Here is a 19,585-nt window from a genome sequence, read left to right as displayed (position 1 = left end):
CGATCAAGGTGGATCGACCCCGATCGCTCCCGATCACCCTTGCCGAGCGAGCCAAAGGCAGACCAAAATAAGCTGGTCAGGCTTGATCGAATTGATCTGATCGGCAGTTGGAACCCGCTCATGTGCAGAAAGTAACTTATACGAACTGGCTTGATTGCGCATAGATTACTTTGCAGAAAAAGAAGAAACACATTCATCCATATTACTGGAAAGGCAGAAGAGCATAACTTTTAATCAGTGTACGCCCTAAATTTGGAACAGGTGAAAGGAGGGGTGGGGGTTAAGCGCGATTGACTTGGAAATAATATATCAAAGCACCTTGAACAAGCAATGAAACATTCATTTCGAGATATCATAACTTCGAAAGCTTGACGGTATCAATATTCCCATCATGGCTCACACAAAATTACATCCCCTCCATGCCCTCCTCGCTCTCCATCTCTGCCTCTCTCCTATTTGTATTGTCACAATGATATCACTGCTCTTTTTCATTAGAAGAGCACTATATTATTATTTTTTTTTCTTTTCTTTTGCTTGCCCAGACATTTATGTGGCACACCAATATCATGGTAAACTCATAATAAATGATCTTTATGATCGGTTGAATTGCAATCGCATGACTTTCATTAGTTTTGCTCTCGAGAGCGCACGCACTTGCGCTATAATGACCATGACATTTTTCTTTTGTTTTGTTCTGGGTCCTGTTTTATGAAGAGTTGTAATTGATTATTTAGTTGATTTCTATCATAAGCCTGTGATTTACAATCAATTTTATCTTTTAATAAAACGACACCCTGGTCTGTTATACCAAATGGCGGGTCTATCCTCTCATGCATTCACCATTCTAGACTATACTCCGCTACAAACTCAAATTATTTTTGAATGTGCATCTTCATCACTGCTCATGCACTTCTTTCTTATCTTATTCTGCTTTTGTCGAGCATAGTGTATAATCTAGTTTGGTGCATTTCACATTAAGACATTTTCAGGCAATAATGGCGATGATTTGTGAGTTCTTCCACATATAACTACATTTTTTTAAGATTGTATGCTCGCAGTAATGATGGCACTCAATTGTCCCCTAATCCATGATGAGAATCGTTTTAATCTGAAAAAAAAACCACTGTAAATTATTGGATGCTACATATTATAGTACATACCATTTGCATTGACCTCCATGTCAGGTGACGTGTCGATTTAAGGTGTAGATATTTCCCTGGCAGCGTAAAGCGATAGCAACATCGATCAAGGAAGATGTCGTTACTCGTTCATGATCGTAGTTCTCAGGCTTCTCGCTTCCTAAACTAAACCGCGATTCGAGCAATATCGATATCAATGTTCTCTCAGATGGTAGATCGTCAACGATCCTGCCACTCGCGTCCAGACCAGCTGTAATCAGAAATACACGCAAATACGGATACGGTTTCATGCGAGTAGTAATACCTCCGACAGAACTTTCCTCATCTACGCGAAGAGTGTTTCGTATTAAGCGAACGTACCTCATCCAATTTAGTATGTAATTAGTACTACCATTTCCGATTTCAATGTTTCCCTTCAGGTGCTGGCCTGACGTATCGTCGATTATTCAGAGGTCATCAGAGTGATTTTTATACCATGTATACTTCTCTACACACGGCTAAGTGACTACCATGAGGACGTTAATGGACGGAGAAATTAAAAACCAATCGCTGAAATTTGCAGCAAACGCTGTTGGGTAATATAGCTACCCATGCAGAATCTCTGATTCGATGCAGCGTGCAGTGGTGTCGCAACGCTTGTAATCAAAAGACATACCACAGAGCGCGAGTTCTTTTTGTTGCACACTAACCCCCACTAGAATGCCACAGACGGAGGAGGGCCATTGTTATTGTTTTCTACCAATGTATCACAGAATATTATTATTATGAATCTTTGTTCAGCATTTGTTTTTTTAATTGCCTTCTTTAGATGATGTTAACATAATGATGGCTCACATCCGGAGGGCTAAATGAGAAACAGAATACACACTGAATATCTCCTGAACTGATGTAATCCTTATGATATATTTTTCCTTCCTTGATCTTGAATTAAACATGGTAACTCAAATATTTTTCGACCCTTCTTTTCTGATTTACAAGGACATTTAATTTTCTTTTTTTTCCCCCACCACCGTTTGCAAATCTCTGTAAAAAGAAGATGCGCAAAGAGGAAATGACCAGACTGCATTGTCTATAATTCATTATTGTCATTGATTATACTGAACACACAAATGACGTAAATAAAAGCCTCAAGCCCTCGAGCGAAGGCAACATCAGTGTACAACCGTTTCACGCTGTGTGGCGCCTACCGGGTATTCCATGGCCATTCGTTGCCAAGAGCAACGCGCGGGTGCATGCCGCAGCACCTGCTATGTCGTAGGTTTACGGAATAGAATATTGCATTGACATGGGGTGCGGACAGATGTCATGTAATAACTCTTGAGATAATATGATTGCACTTCAGCTCGCCAATGTCCATTTCTGGAAAGCCAGACGAGTCTGCTGCTGAGGCGAGATTGAAAGGTCACATGACATTGACCATTACATGCTGACTTTGACTGATGTATAGAAACAGTACAAATAGTCCAGCGGATATAGAGCACATATAGGGTGAATCATGCACATTATGGTAAAAGCACCATACTTGGTACACATGTACATGATGCCAAATACAAGTCATTTCTGATATGGAAGCCATTCTGATTCTGCCTGTGGCGGCCGTGGCGGCTATTTTTCAAAATGGCCGCCATGTGATATAGCAATGATGTGTATTTTGGAAACTTCAAGTCCGATTGTCGTGATTCTTGTACCAATGTATAGGTTTTGAGGGTCAAGGATTCCAATAAAATAATTTTTGAGAGGATAAAACCATGGTAACCTACTTATTAGCGGCCATTTTGAAAAAAGGCATGGCTGCCGCTCTACATTCTATTCATATATCTTTAAAACCAATGGATCCATCTTCATGATTCTGGTACAAAAATATGTTTTTGAGGTTCAATTATTTATATGGATACATCTTTTCGTGTATACAACCATCACATCCTATATGTTTTGGCTGCCATTTTAAAACACGGCCACCGCAATACTATACTGTACGTCTTTGAAACTAATTGGGTCAATGATTTTAAACAAGCATTTGCTGATGAATAGAACTAACACATCTCGTTTTCAGGTCCATTTTGATAAATATGACTGCGACATTACATAGAGTACACACACACACACACACACACACACACACGCACACACACACATTACATACAGTGTGGCATAGAATTAATGGAAACGCGAGTTAAGGGCGGTGAGTTGGCTCAGTCGGTAGCGCGTCTGCCTCACGATCACGCGGCCCGGGTTCGAACCCGAGTCTGGACTGAGCAATGTTGTGTGTAAACATACCGTCCCCTCTAGCAAGAGGCAAAACACTCTGTCCCTCGGATAGGACATAAAATGGAGGTCCCGTGTATGAGAGAGTCACAGCTCATGCACGTAAAAGATCCCGCTTCATTCATTCATCGCAAAGAGCAGGGTGTCTAACCCGGTGAGGTGGTCCCACCCCACATCCAACTGGACCCCATGGAAGACCAGCTTAGTGTAGCTGAATATGGGCTATCCAGCCATCTTCACAGATGGAAAATGAACAACAACAACAACAACACACACACACACACACACACACGCACACACACACATTACATACAGTGTGGCATAGAATTAATGGAAACGCGAGTTTTCGCAAATAATTTGCACATTTGCATTACTTTATGAAAAAATGAATGACATAAAGTTATAGAGAATTTATCTAGAAGAAGAATGACACCAAAATCATCCGATTTGGTTGAGTAGTTTTTATTCTACAGATGTTTTTGTAAAGACGGGTTGAGCGTAAATTTCTTAGCTCAATTCAACAAATTTCAGCATCGAACAAAAGCCACTGCCTTGGGAGACTAACAAAGAATTGAGGCCTCACATCACAATGTGGAATGCTTGAATAGGATTATTGTTGAAAATTCACCTTCAATTGTTGGGTAGTCTCCGTTGCTGAGCTTTGATAAAATAAAGTAAAAAATTAATGATCAACAAAAACATGTCTAGAAAGAAAAGAACTCAACCAAATTGGACAATTTCGTTTTGGTTTCGAAAAAAATATTCCTTTCCGTTTTCTGAGGGGCCACCATATATAATTATTATTATTATTATTATTATATATACATATACATATACACCCTCACTTGCCATATGTATTGTCCCATTGACAAGAATCGTTCACCTTTTATTGGTAAATGAACCTCCTTTGTTGTTGCGGCGTTTAGTTCTTTATTGTTCATTGATTGTTGTTGATTGATCATACCTCTATCACATTCACTGTTCAAGTATAGGTATTGAACATCACATAAGTACAATTGTTACATAACTGGAATACTATAAAGATAATTATGTTGAATATCAGTTAGGTAGAGTAAATGGTGAGAATGGAATAGAAGGCTTTCCCCCCAATTTTGGATGCATAGACAGGAGAGCACAATAAGTGTAATGTCATAGTTTCCAGCCACAAAAACATGATTATTGCAGTCTTATAAGACCTATTGATTTCTAAAGTTCTCAGTTCTTTTTCATTATTTCATAGTATGACCTTGTCAAAACTGTTACACAAAATTATAAGGAATCATATAAAGGAATCGAATGAGCTCTGACAATCCAAAACAATTATTGTTCCTGATCATCCATTGATGAGCAGTGATGAACGTTAATGCATAATTATGTAGATGCAGGTGCGCTTTGGAGAATGTCTTCAGTATTTCTACTGGTGCTGATGGTAAGTAGAAAGATCGATATACTGAATATTTCATTCTGCAGTTTTATCTTCCAATAATTATGAACCCCAACATTTGTATTTCTTTGAGGTTTTCCTTAAATTCATAAATTAGCATAATTTTTCTTGTAGTTTATATTTTGGATGGGTGCTGTTACGTTATAAAATTGCGTTGAAACGCCCACTGTCCATTTACCTGTAGAAGTTGCTTTTGAATTATGAAACCTTAATCCTTATTCCATATGAGAATGGCAAATGCATGAAATACATATTTGTATAGTTTCTTTGGGGTTAGGGTAGGGTGAAATTCAGTTCAAGAGGCTAAAATCATTGATAAAAATTAATGCATATAGATCAACTATAACAAGTAATGTATTCAGAGTAGAACTACACACAGAAACAGATGATTTGATTTTTCCTTGTTCTTGTTCTTTACAAATTACTGTACATCAAAAGGTAAAATTCACAACCACAAATCCATTTAACGAAAATGTTTGTCACATTTCTAGAAAAAATGTACACATAATTTTTTTGCTTTACCTCTGTGAAGCACATTTACATAAAATGTTATCTTTTTAAGTAATTGGTAATTGGGTTTATTTGTAGGATATCATGGCTTCAAAAGCAAAGCTCATTTCAACCGAGACAAACCAGCTCCCAGGAAAGAAACAGATTGGACCAAGTACATCATATTCATATGTCAAGATGATGACACAAAAAAACCTATCATGTCCAGCTTTGTCTAAAAGAAATGATGTTGGTATAGGATACAAAACTTTGGCAGAAGATCTGATTTGTTATCATGAGGCTGATTCTTTACCCACTACGCTGCAAATTACAATTAGATGTAAACCTATAAAGATGTATTGTATACTACCTATTGTATTTACTTTATCGTTTGATGTATAAGATTCAGTGTAGTTGTAAGTATCAGAACAGCCTGGTCAATCATGAATTTTACAGGCATACATAATTGTAGTGTGTTTACATTTTATGTAAGTGACCCAATAAGCTTTAGAAGTTTTCTCACACTTAGTGTCATATTTCCAAAGGAAACAGATGTACTATATTGGTTGGAAACTATGATATTCATTCCATGGTCCAGGGACCAGAGAAAGCGAGAGTCTATATTTCTAGAAACTGTATAATCGTGAGAAATATGTACTTCAGACATGAAATTGTGAAGATCACAGGCATAGATAATTGTAGTGTGTTTACATTTTATGTAAGTGACCCAATAAGCTTTAGAGGTTTTCTCACACTTAGTGTCATATTTCCAAAGGAAACGGATGTACTATATTGGTTGGAAACTATGATTTTCATTCCATGGTCCAGGGACCAGAGAAAGCGAGAGTCTATATTTCTAGAAACTGTATAATCGTGAGAAATATGTACTTCAGACATGAAATTGTGAAGATCATGTTTTTCACATACACTGTACACACATAAATCCTATAAAGGAAGTTGAGCATATTTTCCAAAATGCTTCCAAAGTTAACTATGCCCAGATGTTCCACATTAGAATACTAAAAATGAGTGAATAAGTAATTGTTGAACTCTAAAACAAACGTTTACACCAGAATCAATCCACAATGGGCATCCCACTTTCATAACACTCGTACGCTATATAACTGGAGGGAGGCCATATTTATCAAATGGCCGCCAAAACAAAGGATGTGATGAACCTATTCACTTTGCTAAAACATCATTAAATTGAAAACCTTCACCCCCAAACTATACTTTTACACTTGAATCGTGATTATATATCTTTTGAGTTCGAAGGTATACAATTTTCATTTTCTGTTGTATGGCAGCCATATGCATTAAAATGGCCGCCAAAACGTAGGATGAAGCGATTCATATTCACTTACAGTTGAATTCATGGGAGTCCTTGACCCCAAAAACATATAAGTTGGTACCAGAGTCATGACCCTTTGTCCATACGTTTTAAGGATATGTTTTTATCTAACATGGTGGCCATATTTTTTTCAAAATGGCCGCCAATAAGTAGGTTGCCATGGTTTTATCCTCTCAAAAATTATTTTATTGGAATCCTTGACCCTCAAAACCTATACTTTGGTACAAGAATCACGACAATCGGACTTATAGTTTCCAAAATACACACCAGTGCTATATCACATGGCGGCCATTTTGAAAAATGGCCGCCACGGCCGCCAAAGGGAGAATCAGAGTGGCTTCCATATCAGAAATGACTTATATTGGCATCATGTACATGTGTACCAAGTATGGTGCTTTTACCATAAAGTGCATGATTTTTTTCTATATCAGCTGGACTAAAAATACAAATTCTAGAATTTTCCTTTTTCAAAATACTTTTCACAAATGTGTAATCATATTATGATCCATTTTTTCAGTCGGAAATACGGAAATAGATTTAAATGAAATATATATATATATATATATATACATATACATACATGTATATATACTTCATATATATATATATATATATATATATATATATATATACATACTAGTATATATGTATATGAGGTGTGTGTGTTTGTTTGTTTGTGTGTGTGTGTTTGTATGTGTGTGTGTAAATTCATGTAAACATAATGTGTAATAAAGGCTGGCAATAACCGTTACCTTATTCTATGTGCGTCTGTATACGACATGATTATTGTTTACAGATTTGTGTTTCATTGATTTCTTTTGTTCATCCATTGAGTAACAATATTGTACCCTTAAAATTTCATGATACTTCTGAGATTCCTTCGCATAAAACAATGATAAATTTACGATAATGATAAATCTCAAATAATGAAACTGAATTTCGCGGTACTTTTTTTTATCAAATAATTATTCTGTGGAGTGTGGATAAATTACAAAAGTGATATATCATAGCATTGACAACAGAAATTATACAAATTAGCTGAGGGTAAACAGGTCTGCAGATATCATCGTAAAAGAAAATATTTTGGCCTACCTTTTGGACGTCGTATCCGAACTACAGGTTAAAACTAATTAGCAGGCAGGAACACCGAGAGATGTATGTCTGTGGTAATTCCTCCCCGCAAGCTGTCTTTGGCACTGAATGGAAATGTGAGTCAAGCGACACTGAGTTTTCCTCTTATCCAACATGCTCACATACGCTACAATGATTTCCGACGGCACAGTTGAAACAAGAGTTTGCTCAACTCGCTGATGAAGCTCCGCGTTGCCAAGCAGCGGTCCTCCACTGTCCACGTGAGTACACTCGACGCCGTTTGGCGCCCAAGTAGTTGAATTGGTCAGAAGGCTTCGCAGTAGGTTATGCCGTAGAATCGAATACGTACGAATGGCGCGGCGCCACTATAATGGCGCGTTAACACGTACGTCGGCAACACTTCACAATAGCATTGTTTTGATGAATTCTGGACTCAGTGCATTCTACCTATGCAGCGGAATGGATGCTACGAGGCCAATGCGAATTTCTCACTTTTTCTCACAACTTATAGTATTAAATCCGTTGGCAACTCGAAAAATAGTTCAGACAGTAATAATCTAAAAGTTTTCTTTTACTGTGTTTGTGCTTAGAGCTGTTTATGTATAATGTGTGCGTGTTTCTGATCTCAAGCAATATAGTGAAATGCAGGTCCTCATGTATCACCCACTAACTTGTCAATGTGGAGGAGCTTCGGGGTGTGTGTTCTTTGCACTTGAGTAGAGATCCATGACTGAGATCCATCACCATAATTATGCAAATAACACAGAATAGGGAAACTTTCATTATCGTTGATTGATTGCTTGTGTGATGGAGCTATATGACGGGAGGGGATAAAAGTGCGATAGGGTTTCAATAACGCATCATCTATGGATTTTCATATGTCACTTTGTTTGATATATATATATATATATATATATATATATATATATATATATGAGGGCTCGACACTAACGGTGGCCCGGTGGCCCGGGGCCACCAAAAATGAAAGTCGGGCCACCAAATTTAAAAAAAGGGCAAATTTGGTGGCCCGCCTCGGGCCACCAATTCTTTTTTTTAAAAGTGTCATTTATTTATGTTAAGATGTTGCAACCCATGTGCCTGTCAATGAATACTTAGTCTTAAAATTCAGCAGTTAAATTTGTTTAAAGGATGGATGAAAAGGACTGAATGAGTGCCTGAGAGTGAGTGTTGCGAGTTTGTTGAGGTTTATTTATGAGTAGATATGTCCAGCTTCCAATTCTTACTATGATAAAACTTGAATATTTGACTCATCAAAAAAAAAGCAGGAATTTTAATGTTTTTTATTGTTTTTGGGGGGCCACCAAATTTTTCTCTCGGGCCACCAAAAATTTGAAATTGATGATTTTGGTGGCTCCATCGGGCCACCAAATAAAAAAGTTAGTGTGGAGCCCTGTATATATTATGTATATACTCATATACACATCCCTCTCTCCATCTCTCTACCTTTCTAATGTATCTTATACATTTGTCATTCAGGATTACATTGAACTGATTTACTCTCATGTTACTCGTTCAAGGGAAGGTGCAGTTTCGGTTGAGATGGAGTTTCCGGTTTCCAACGTTTTTTTAATGATGATTTTTTTTTTTTGATCAAATAAACTTTGAATTCCTCTTAAGATTGTATGCTTTTTAAAATTTCTATAAAGTGGTTTCTAAGTATCTCGCACAAACTTAAGATCTGAATCCTCACCTCAACCAGTATATAGGGCCTACCATTTAAAAGGTCAGCGGAAAGTCGCACTCATGTGTAATTGTCATTTTGATTCAATTGCATACAGAACTCGTAAGGAACTCCCCCCCCCCCCCCAAAAAAAAAGAAAACAAAAACCACACAAAAAAAAACACACACACATGCCACCTTCAGACTGAGCTTCAATAACAGTAAAAGGGCTTTCTAGAGAAGACTTTTATTTCTTTTTGTTTGCACACAGCTGTCTTCTCTCCACCTGTAACCCTGAAAACTTTGTATCGCAGAATTTTTAAAATGACGGTATAGCAAACTTATCCATTCAATTCTTTCAAGTGAAATTTCGTGCCATGCTCAAATTTGCAACAGTAGATAGGCTGAAATAATTAAAAGATGTCATCAAATCGGATTATGAAAGTGAAAGTAAGAAAAGAAAACAAAAAAAACCTTATTAAATTCATTAGAATAGTAATATTGATCTACAAAAATCTCTAGATCATTTATTAATGAAAGCTATATCTATCTATCTATATGTAATGCAGTTACCTGAATGAATGTAACTACACTGTAAAAAATGCGACATGCGACATGTTTATGAACTAAACACAGTGTTAAAAATCTAAACACTTTGTTTAACATCTAAACACCCGGTGTGTATAGCACGTGTAAAGTATTGAGAGTTAAAGTGTTTAGCTTGGAGTGTTTAGTTGGAGTGTTTATTCTGGCTATGTCCATATATATGAAGAAGTGTTGGAAATGGTGTTTAAATTGCAATTTCCAGTTTCCTTTTATCACGAGAAAGTGGAAACAGTTACGACATCAAGATGCACTATGAAATAATTCATGTTTTAGGCCTTTCATGGAAATGCCTAATCAATAAGGAAAAAGGATAACCTAAAGATATGTAATTCAACTGTAATAAATTTATATTTTGGTTTCGCATGTACAGTTCTATATTTTAACTTCTAGAAAAAAATGGGAGTTGCCTTTGTTAATAATTTCGTTCATGGTTTAGGGCATTACCCAAATGTTTGTTGGTTAGGCCTAAACACTTCTACTGTTAGGGTAAACAGACGCGTTTACATTTAGAACGCCTCGTAAACACGCTCTAAACACCGCACATGTTTAACATAAACACTGTGCTACTCGTACTCTACAAGTCAGCAGCGCATGCGACATGACGGCCGCGGCCACAACGCACGCATGGTGCCCTGTGCGTGCGCTTCTGATAACTTGCATTCAGAGAATTGCCTTTGACTCTTGTAGCCAAAATGTTTGTGAAAGCTAACCCAGGTCTTCCCTGGTATTTTGCGATGTAAGTGTGCTGATGATTTGGTACATACTGGGTAAATTTAATTCTATATAATGTTATGCGTTTATCTCATTCCATGCAAAAAACAAATGGAAACAATCCACTTTACATTAATAAATACATGGGAATTAACATGCATGATGATATGTCTCATTTAAACACGTAGAAATTAGCATGTATGAATGTATGATGTGTAAACATGTCTCATATAAACACGTGGAAATTACCATGTATGATGTGTAAACATGTCTCATATAAACACTCAGCATGTATAAGATGTAAACATGTCTCATAATATAAACACTGAGAAATTGCGATGTTTAATATGTAAACATGTCACATGTTTAGTGTATGCAATTTTGTGATCGATCTAAAAATCAGGCATGTGTTCTGAGAATAAACACTAAAATGGCAAATAAACATGTCGCAGTGTTTTTAATCTGTCACAGCGAATAAACATGTCGCAGTGTTTACATTGTAAACAGTGCGTCATGTTTATTTTTTGGTTTAGTGTTTAGATCTTAAACATTGTGGGTGATTATGTGACTGTGCGGTGTTTAGTATTTAAACACTGTGAGTGATTAAGGTGTAAACGTTTGGTGTTTAGGCTATAAACAGAGCAGGTGTTTAGTTTTTAAACATCAGAACCGTTTAAAACATAAACATGTGTGTGTGATAAACACCTCGGGTGTGCTGAAAATAAACACAGCATGTGTTTAGTTCGTAAACATGTTTAATAAATAAACGCGTCGCAGTGTTTTTAAACTGTCACAGAAAAGTGTTTAGTTAGGTGTTTAGAAACTAAACAAATTTTTTACAGTGTACAAGAAGTGCATGGCAGGGTGGTTAAACAACTAGTGCGTTTTACAATGTATTTGTGCTAAATACAACGATATACTAGTTTGTAGTGGTTTTAAAAAGAAAATTAATGAATTCACAATTGAAACATTTGTATTCATTTATTGTAAATAATTATGTTCTTGCTGAGACTCTCATACTCCTGATCAGGGGTCGATAGAGAATCTTACAATATGAAACAAAGTATGAAACAATAGAAAAATGAAAGTTTTGTATTGTTTTCCTAAGGTGAAAATTATACTTGCTATAAATTATCATCACCAAAACATTAATCTTATGACATTTTTTGGCACAACCCAATACTTGCTCTTTTTTCTCTATACTATGTTCTTGTAAAGATCTGTCTCACTTGATTAAAGCTACAATGCAAAGAAATAGGGTATCCGATTATTGGATATAGAGTGTTTTTTCATATTCATGGGCATCAGTAACCAGATCTGAATGGCCTATGACTTAGGAATTCCTAACAAAAGGCGCTGAATCTGATTTTCGTCTAGAATTTATTGTACAATGTTTGCAGGGGAATGGTGCATTGCTCGTTTGTGCATGGTTTTTCCTATAGCCATTTTACAGCTTGCCTCGAGATGTCGACTTATGGTATCAGGATTTCACGTATCAAGTTACCCGAAGTATCATTTAGATGAGAAATAAGCATTTATTCTATTATTCTGTAAATTTGTCTCAAATTTTGGTAATAACAACAATTATCATAAATATAACAATCATCCCGATATATAGGTATGATCATAACTGTTATCATTGTTGTATGATTATCAGTATTAGAAGCAAAGTTATAATCATCGTTATTTTCTTATCTTTATTATTATTATTATTATTATCATCATCATCGTTATCATTATCATGACTACTACTACTATACTATATACAACGACTGCTTCTTCAGTCGTCATTTATAAATGTTATCAACATTATCCTCTATTTTAAAAATAAGCAGAAAATGCAGAAATGCAGAAAATAGCTGTCTCATTGTTATTAATCTGCATTATTACTATTAATCTGTCTTACCCACAAAAGCTATGCTTGCTGAAATTGTATTGAAGTGTATAATAATCATAATGTATGCCCATGCGTTTAGATATAAATACGTGGAGATTAAATGCTTCCATGCCTTAGTGCTCATAACATCATAAAGAGATTGTTATATGAGTTTACCACTCGGCTAGATATAGAGGGTATATATTCTTCTTCGTGGCTGGCTGTAATCCTCTTTTCACTTTATAATCACTTGAAATGTATTGCTGGTGAGGCTTGTTCTATACACTCGCCTAGCTAGCAGGCATATAGAGTCATTTCATTGCAAAGGAAGAGGGGTTGTATACATGCAACACCCGTATCTAAAAAGGGTTTAAGAGCTGCAGCTTTGATGCGTGTAGATGAGGCGGTATTAACAGAACGAAAAACAGGAGAGGCAACATAGAGTCTATTTTTATCATCATTTTTAAAGGCTCTAAACCATCTCACTTCCTCGAACAACACCATGTCCATTCAAACACGCAACAATATGGAATACATGATGTATTACAGTACTTAAACGCTGGCTCTTCTGGTTGGGTAAGGTTAGTATACTTGAATGATTTTTCTTTATTCGAATCCAGCACTTATTCAGGCTATGTTTCCCTCTCTTCGTATGAGATGACTAAGGGAAGGATCGCTAGAGACAGCGAAGCGTTTCCATGGTGATAGACGGTGTGTGTATGCGTTTCAAGAGAGGTAGAGAGGTGCATGGTATATAGTGAATCAAAATGACAATCATGTCATGCTTCAATTCTCCTAGATTCTATAGGAAGATCCAAATATTTGCATGTATACGTGTGGATATGTATAATATGCAGGATGTGTAACATGCATAGTATGTTATTTGGCTATTTGACGTTTATTTCAAATGCACCTTTGTTATTGTTCGCATTTACTTCATTGTACTATATAGATGCCTTTTCAGCTACTTGTATAAATCCTTGCTATTACTTTATCATGATTTTTTGTATCATTTTGATATGGGAAATAAATGAAATGAAATAGAATGACATAACCATGGCACAGAGCTGGTTTAAGCAAAAGTCATTTATTTCGATTGACAGATAACAAATAAACGCATTATGGCTTTTACAGACCAGCAGAAGACAAGTCTGTAGTAATGAACAAAATTTCTATTAGTAAGTTGTATTAGTGGCACATTGTTCGTGCAAATTATGTGTACTCTGTATCAAAGCATGTAGGTTAGTGTAGGTTAGTACACGATATTTTTTGACATGTCAAAAATTGTCGTGTAGAAAGCCGGACCAATGTCGATCAAGGTGGATCGACCCCGATCGCTCCCGATCACCCTTGCCGAGCGAGCCAAAGGCAGACCAAAATAAGCTGGTCAGGCTTGATCGAATTGATCTGATCGGCAGTTGGAACCCGCTCATGTGCAGAAAGTAACTTATACGAACTGGCTTGATTGCGCATAGATTACTTTGCAGAAAAAGAAGAAATACATTCATCCATATTACTGGAAAGGCAGAAGAGCATAACTTTTAATCAGTGTACGCCCTAAATTTGGAACAGGTGAAAGGAGGGGTGGGGGTTAAGCGCGATTGACTTGGAAATAATATATCAAAGCACCTTGAACAAGCAATGAAACATTCATTTCGAGATATCATAACTTCGAAAGCTTGACGGTATCAATATTCCCATCATGGCTCACACAAAATTACATCCCCTCCATGCCCTCCTCGCTCTCCATCTCTGCCTCTCTCCTATTTGTATTGTCACAATGATATCACTGCTCTTTTTCATTAGAAGAGCACTATATTATTATTTTTTTTCTTTTCTTTTGCTTGCCCAGACATTTATGTGGCACACCAATATCATGGTAAACTCATAATAAATGATCTTTATGATCGGTTGAATTGCAATCGCATGACTTTCATTAGTTTTGCTCTCGAGAGCGCACGCACTTGCGCTATAATGACCATGACATTTTTCTTTTGTTTTGTTCTGGGTCCTGTTTTATGAAGAGTTGTAATTGATTATTTAGTTGATTTCTATCATAAGCCTGTGATTTACAATCAATTTTATCTTTTAATAAAACGACACCCTGGTCTGTTATACCAAATGGCGGGTCTACTCTCTAAAAAATTTCGAGTGAATAATTCACTCCTCGCAAGGAGTGAATAAAATTTCACTCGATTAAGAGTGACTTTCACTCGTTGTCGAGTGAATTTCACTCTTGTAACGAGTGAAATTTGTGTGAAACCTATTCGCCGAGTGAATTCCGAGTGAAAATTAAGCCGAGTGAATTCCGAGTGAATACATAATTAAACGCATTTGGCTAGGCCAATAGGAATTGAGAATTCCCTTGTCATGTGTTTACTCTAAGCCAATCACCAGCCGCAATTTCCCCTGGCTTGGGCGCGGGCATGGTTTACCTGAAGAGCGACGCGTCGCCTGTGCGTGGACTGTGTGCAATTGCGTGCATGCTGTGTGTGTGCTAGCTGTGCGTGTATTATGCATAGGATCACAGATTTACGTGCGTGTGGTATTCGTGAGAATCAGAGCCTAGCTGGATGTCGTGATGGACGTGAGAAAATTTCTGTCTTCAAATTGAGTGGGGCGGAGATATCATTCACATTTTTGAAGGTAAGCAAACCATAAAAGACCGATCTAATTATAACTTGTTGAGTTTTTCCAGTATTACGGGCTAGTCTAACGTTATACCTCTCCGTAAACGAACATGTAAGTTGCCTTACGAATAACCCTGGGCCCGGGGCTTTCTTTACACAGTTAGCTATGGGGCTGGTCGAAGAACACCTTACGAACAGCTAGTTGTAGAATCCGAGGCCGAAACTCAACTGGTGGGTGTTGGGATGTAATAATACGTTGAGTCTTTAATTGTAGGCCTACACGTTGGGATCTAGGGCTTGAACTATTCGCGGACTATGTAAAGTCTTTAACTTTTTTAGAAACTAATTTTCAAACAAAATAGACCAGTTAATTTGAGTTCTGATTTCAAAAAAAAAAAAATGAGTGATGAGTGAAACGTTGGTCGTTATAGTCATTGAATTGACATTGTACAAGCATACTCATCACACAGAGATTAATGTAGTCGAGTGTAAATAAAGATAGAACTTATAAGTACTATAACTGTTACTAAGCTGTGCTAAAGCAAGCGCCTAGCGCTAGACACGTACTCTACATTGCTATTGTTGAGTTGACAGCCGAATCACTGACACTGTGTTGCCAGATGAGATGGTGATCTCGATCAGTACGGTAATGAAAAATGGTGAAATTTGGTGATTTATGATTATTGTTCATTATATACACTGTATGTAATAAAAAGGACTTTTATTTGCCACTACATTCGAGTATCCAAACAGCTGGGAGAATATACTAGTACCACGTACACTCCCACGTCATGTGTGGTGATCATCTACTACTGTACTACTAGGTAAGAAGTACGATGCGTGTACTGTTCGTGTTAAGTGTTGGTCGACTGTGACATATCACACTTCTAGCTGAAGATCAGCGTGCTCATCACACGTCATGGAGATCGATCCCCCTTGTAGTAGACGATGACGGGTACTATGTTTCAACATTGTTTTTTTATGAAAGTTACAGGTGACCTTATTAGGTATTGAAATTTGGCAGAGATCATCTTTGGGTCTTTCTAACGTTAAATATGCTGATGTAGCTAAAAAAGTAATTAGGCCTACGGGTACTAGCTTTTGTATTGGTGCTCACTTAGTATTTGTGTGGACAAAACAACTGCATATTGTCTTGTGGAAATGATCGAGTTCTAAATCCATTTCTGAACCTTGTGTTTTCATACTTTCCTCCAGCTTTAGATACATGACAGCTCTTTGGGAGTGGTGGTGATTTAAAGGAACTCGGTGTAGGGGTCATCATTTGGAGCACAAAGACGGATATTGATAGCTGTACAGTCTCTGTCACACGAAGAGGGTGCAGATCACCAGATTGCAAAGTACCAGATGTGGTCAACGACTAGCCATTGAATTCAGGGTTGACGAATGCTGGAAACACCGGGCCAACATCAGCGAAGAAGCCTCTGAGATATGGACTTCCATTGCATTAACCCTGCTGTAAGCTATTCTGTTGTTTTTCACGATGATTAATGAAGGGAGACTAGTTTGAAATTGATTGACATTAATTTTATTTTACATTCTAGAGTCTCAGTAATTACATAAGAGGCTACATTAAGAGACTGAATGCTTGGTTGGTTTTATTTTGTTTGAAGAAATGATTTTCAAGATACTTCATGGAGCAGTTTTGGAGCTGTCCTTCCCTCTGAAAATGGATTTCTTGACAGGTTAGTACTTGTATTTAAGAAAAAATGTGTACTGGGTACTTGCCGTATCGACAGAAGTGAAAACCATGTTATGGTCAGTCTTGAGTTGTGTAAGTAGAGCTGTTGCTTATGTCAAATATGTATGTTGAATGATTTTGCACTTCAAGTTTATAATGTAAACTAGAGGGACCTACTATCCTCATGCCATTTGTATGATTCATAAAACCATTAAATTTTACTTATTTGCCCAGGAATTCAACACACACACATCACTTCAAGGGGGAGGAGATACTTCAAAAGCTGAGGGAAGGAGTTCTGACTGTTCCGAGGAGACATCTGCACATCCAGATCATTGTAGCATATTTATTGTTGAAAATGGAAGCAGAAAACTGTACAGCGTAAGTTCAATTATTTAAGATATTATTATTATAATTATTGAAAATTGGTCTGGAATACCAGTTTCCCATTGTCATGTCTTGTACTACATTTCCATCCAATATATAACAATGTAATTTGCCTGTTCATTTTTTTTTAATTGTCTTCTCAAGTATAGAGAACAACAGACTAAAATTTGCCCCCCCCCCCCCCGGAAAAAAAAAAGAAAGAAAGAAAGAAAGAAAGAAAGTAGAAGGGACCGGTAAGTATAACATTGTTAATGAAGTGATGGTTATAGATTTAAAAATAAAGACTGATATACTTGTATGAAACATGTAAACAGAGTTAACGTACAAGACTCCACGCTGACTTATTTTCTTGGTAGCCCCATCAGGCCACATGTATATTGATTTAGTAATAGTCCTAATACTTATGATATGATCATCACAATGATGAATAAAAAAGTTGGAGTTGATGTGCCATGAAGTTCAATGGATAATCACATCTTGTATAAGTTTTTCTACTAACTGTGCACATTCACACTTAACCTATATGCATGAAATTTTCATATGTATTAACTGATATCTGGCTCAAGTAGCAATAAATGTACTTGAAACAGTGGTACTGAATAGCAATAGAAATTAATGCCAAGAAAAAAACATAAAAATAGTTCAGTCCCTTAAAAGATTAAGATGAGGGCCAAATTTTTGATGTTATATATTTGCGTCGTATAATATGATTAACATTCTTCTTGCTTTCTTTTTAAATTCAGATACCCAAGTAGTGAGCAAAAGACGTTGTAGCCAAGGCAGTTGCAATGCAGTACCCCACTTTGTGAGACGCCACACAAGGTGCAAAAGGACATGTAAGTTTGTACTCATAAGTTTATGTGATCTACAACTTTTTTTAGCCCTTTTTAGCAGAAAGCTTAAGTGACATCGGTATCTTATTCATCTAGCTTGCAAAAACTTCAATATTTTCAACTTTTCTCCAGAGCTAGTGGACAGAATTAAGCAGCCAAACTAGGAGTTGATCATCCTTGTTTAGTTAGGGGGCAAGGACCCAAAGGTTTTCAGGTCATGGGCATGACCCCCCCCCCCCCCCCCCCCAAAAAAAAAAAAAAAAAAAAAAAAATGGCCTTTACAGGGAAATTGCATCTATTTCTTAATTAAATCACTGTGCAAATATACAGGCAATGTGGGGACTTTTTATAATCTTTGATGTACCTTCTCATAGATGTCTAAAAAGTTTGTGTGCAGATTGGCCTGATTCCATGACTTAGGTTCAATGAACGATAACTTTAACGTAACGTAATGTAACTTGATAACCTCCAACATGCCAGTTGTGCCGTTCATTTATGATAAACCTGTTCTCGTTTTCTTCCATAAGAGTGCCACTACATGTATTTCTACTGCTACCAGATCTTCATCAGTTATAGTCAACTCTGTGCCAAAGTCAAATTTGTTGAGACTCAAGAAAAAACTTACAATGCATTCTTATATTTCAGGAGTATACCTGTATGGCAAGGATCATGGATTCATTGAGTATCGTTTGAAGACCTTGAGGAGCTATGACACCACTCATCACCTCAGGCAGAGAGAGAGAGAGAGAGAGAGAGAGTAGTTGCAGCTCCCACCAAGCCCCTGACCGAGCACCATTCCAACGTAAGATTAGAAGCCCAATGAGAAGAGACAGCTACCATCGGTGTATAGGTCTAAATACCCTTGCTCTTTTTCCTCTTTTGAGATACAGTATATGCTCCTCTGACGTTGGAACTTACATTCTTGTTGAAGAGTCAGCCTCATCAGGCTCAGCGGTAGTTTAGCATGAAGCTGTTACCAGGATGTACTGCAGCACTTCAACATAAAAAGTAGAACAGGACTCGCCGATGAAAAGAGTTTCTCAATGCTTTAAATTGTTGATTGTTGTACTAGTAACTGAAAATAGTTTTGACTTATATTGTCAAGAAAAAATCTCCTCTTCATGGCCACATGTTAATCAATACATTCATCTGTGAGGTGTTCCAAGCATATCAAAGAATGTTTGGCTTGGCATTCCGCATGATATGAACCTGGCTGCGCTCATGATTAAGCACCCCCTTCTCTCCAGGCAATTCTGACTTGCTTGAATAAAATCTTTTTATGGTCTCATATTCAAGAGAGAAGTTAACTGTTGACAGACACTTGCATGTAATTTTTTCGATCTTATTAATTATTATTTTTTTTTTGGGGGGGGGATGCTACA

General features: G+C 36.9%; 1 long non-coding RNA gene across 1 annotated transcript; it reads left to right on the top strand.

Annotated features, from left to right (window-relative positions):
- The first annotated feature begins 16,724 nt into the window (after positions 1–16,724).
- Positions 16,725–19,225, top strand: LOC139728283 (uncharacterized). The gene is made up of 4 exons (XR_011710799.1): positions 16,725–16,760; positions 17,218–17,364; positions 18,114–18,206; positions 18,849–19,225. It is a non-coding gene; the product is annotated as an uncharacterized lncRNA (long non-coding RNA).
- Positions 19,226–19,585: the final 360 nt, after the last annotated feature.

The sequence above is a fragment of the Diadema antillarum genome, unplaced genomic scaffold (assembly GCF_040938485.1).
Source record: "Diadema antillarum isolate AM-2024a unplaced genomic scaffold, OU_Dant_1.0 seq00000171_RagTag, whole genome shotgun sequence".
In the NCBI taxonomy this organism is placed as follows: domain Eukaryota; kingdom Metazoa; phylum Echinodermata; class Echinoidea; order Diadematoida; family Diadematidae; genus Diadema; species Diadema antillarum.
This window is presented reverse-complemented; position numbering and strand designations above follow the sequence as displayed.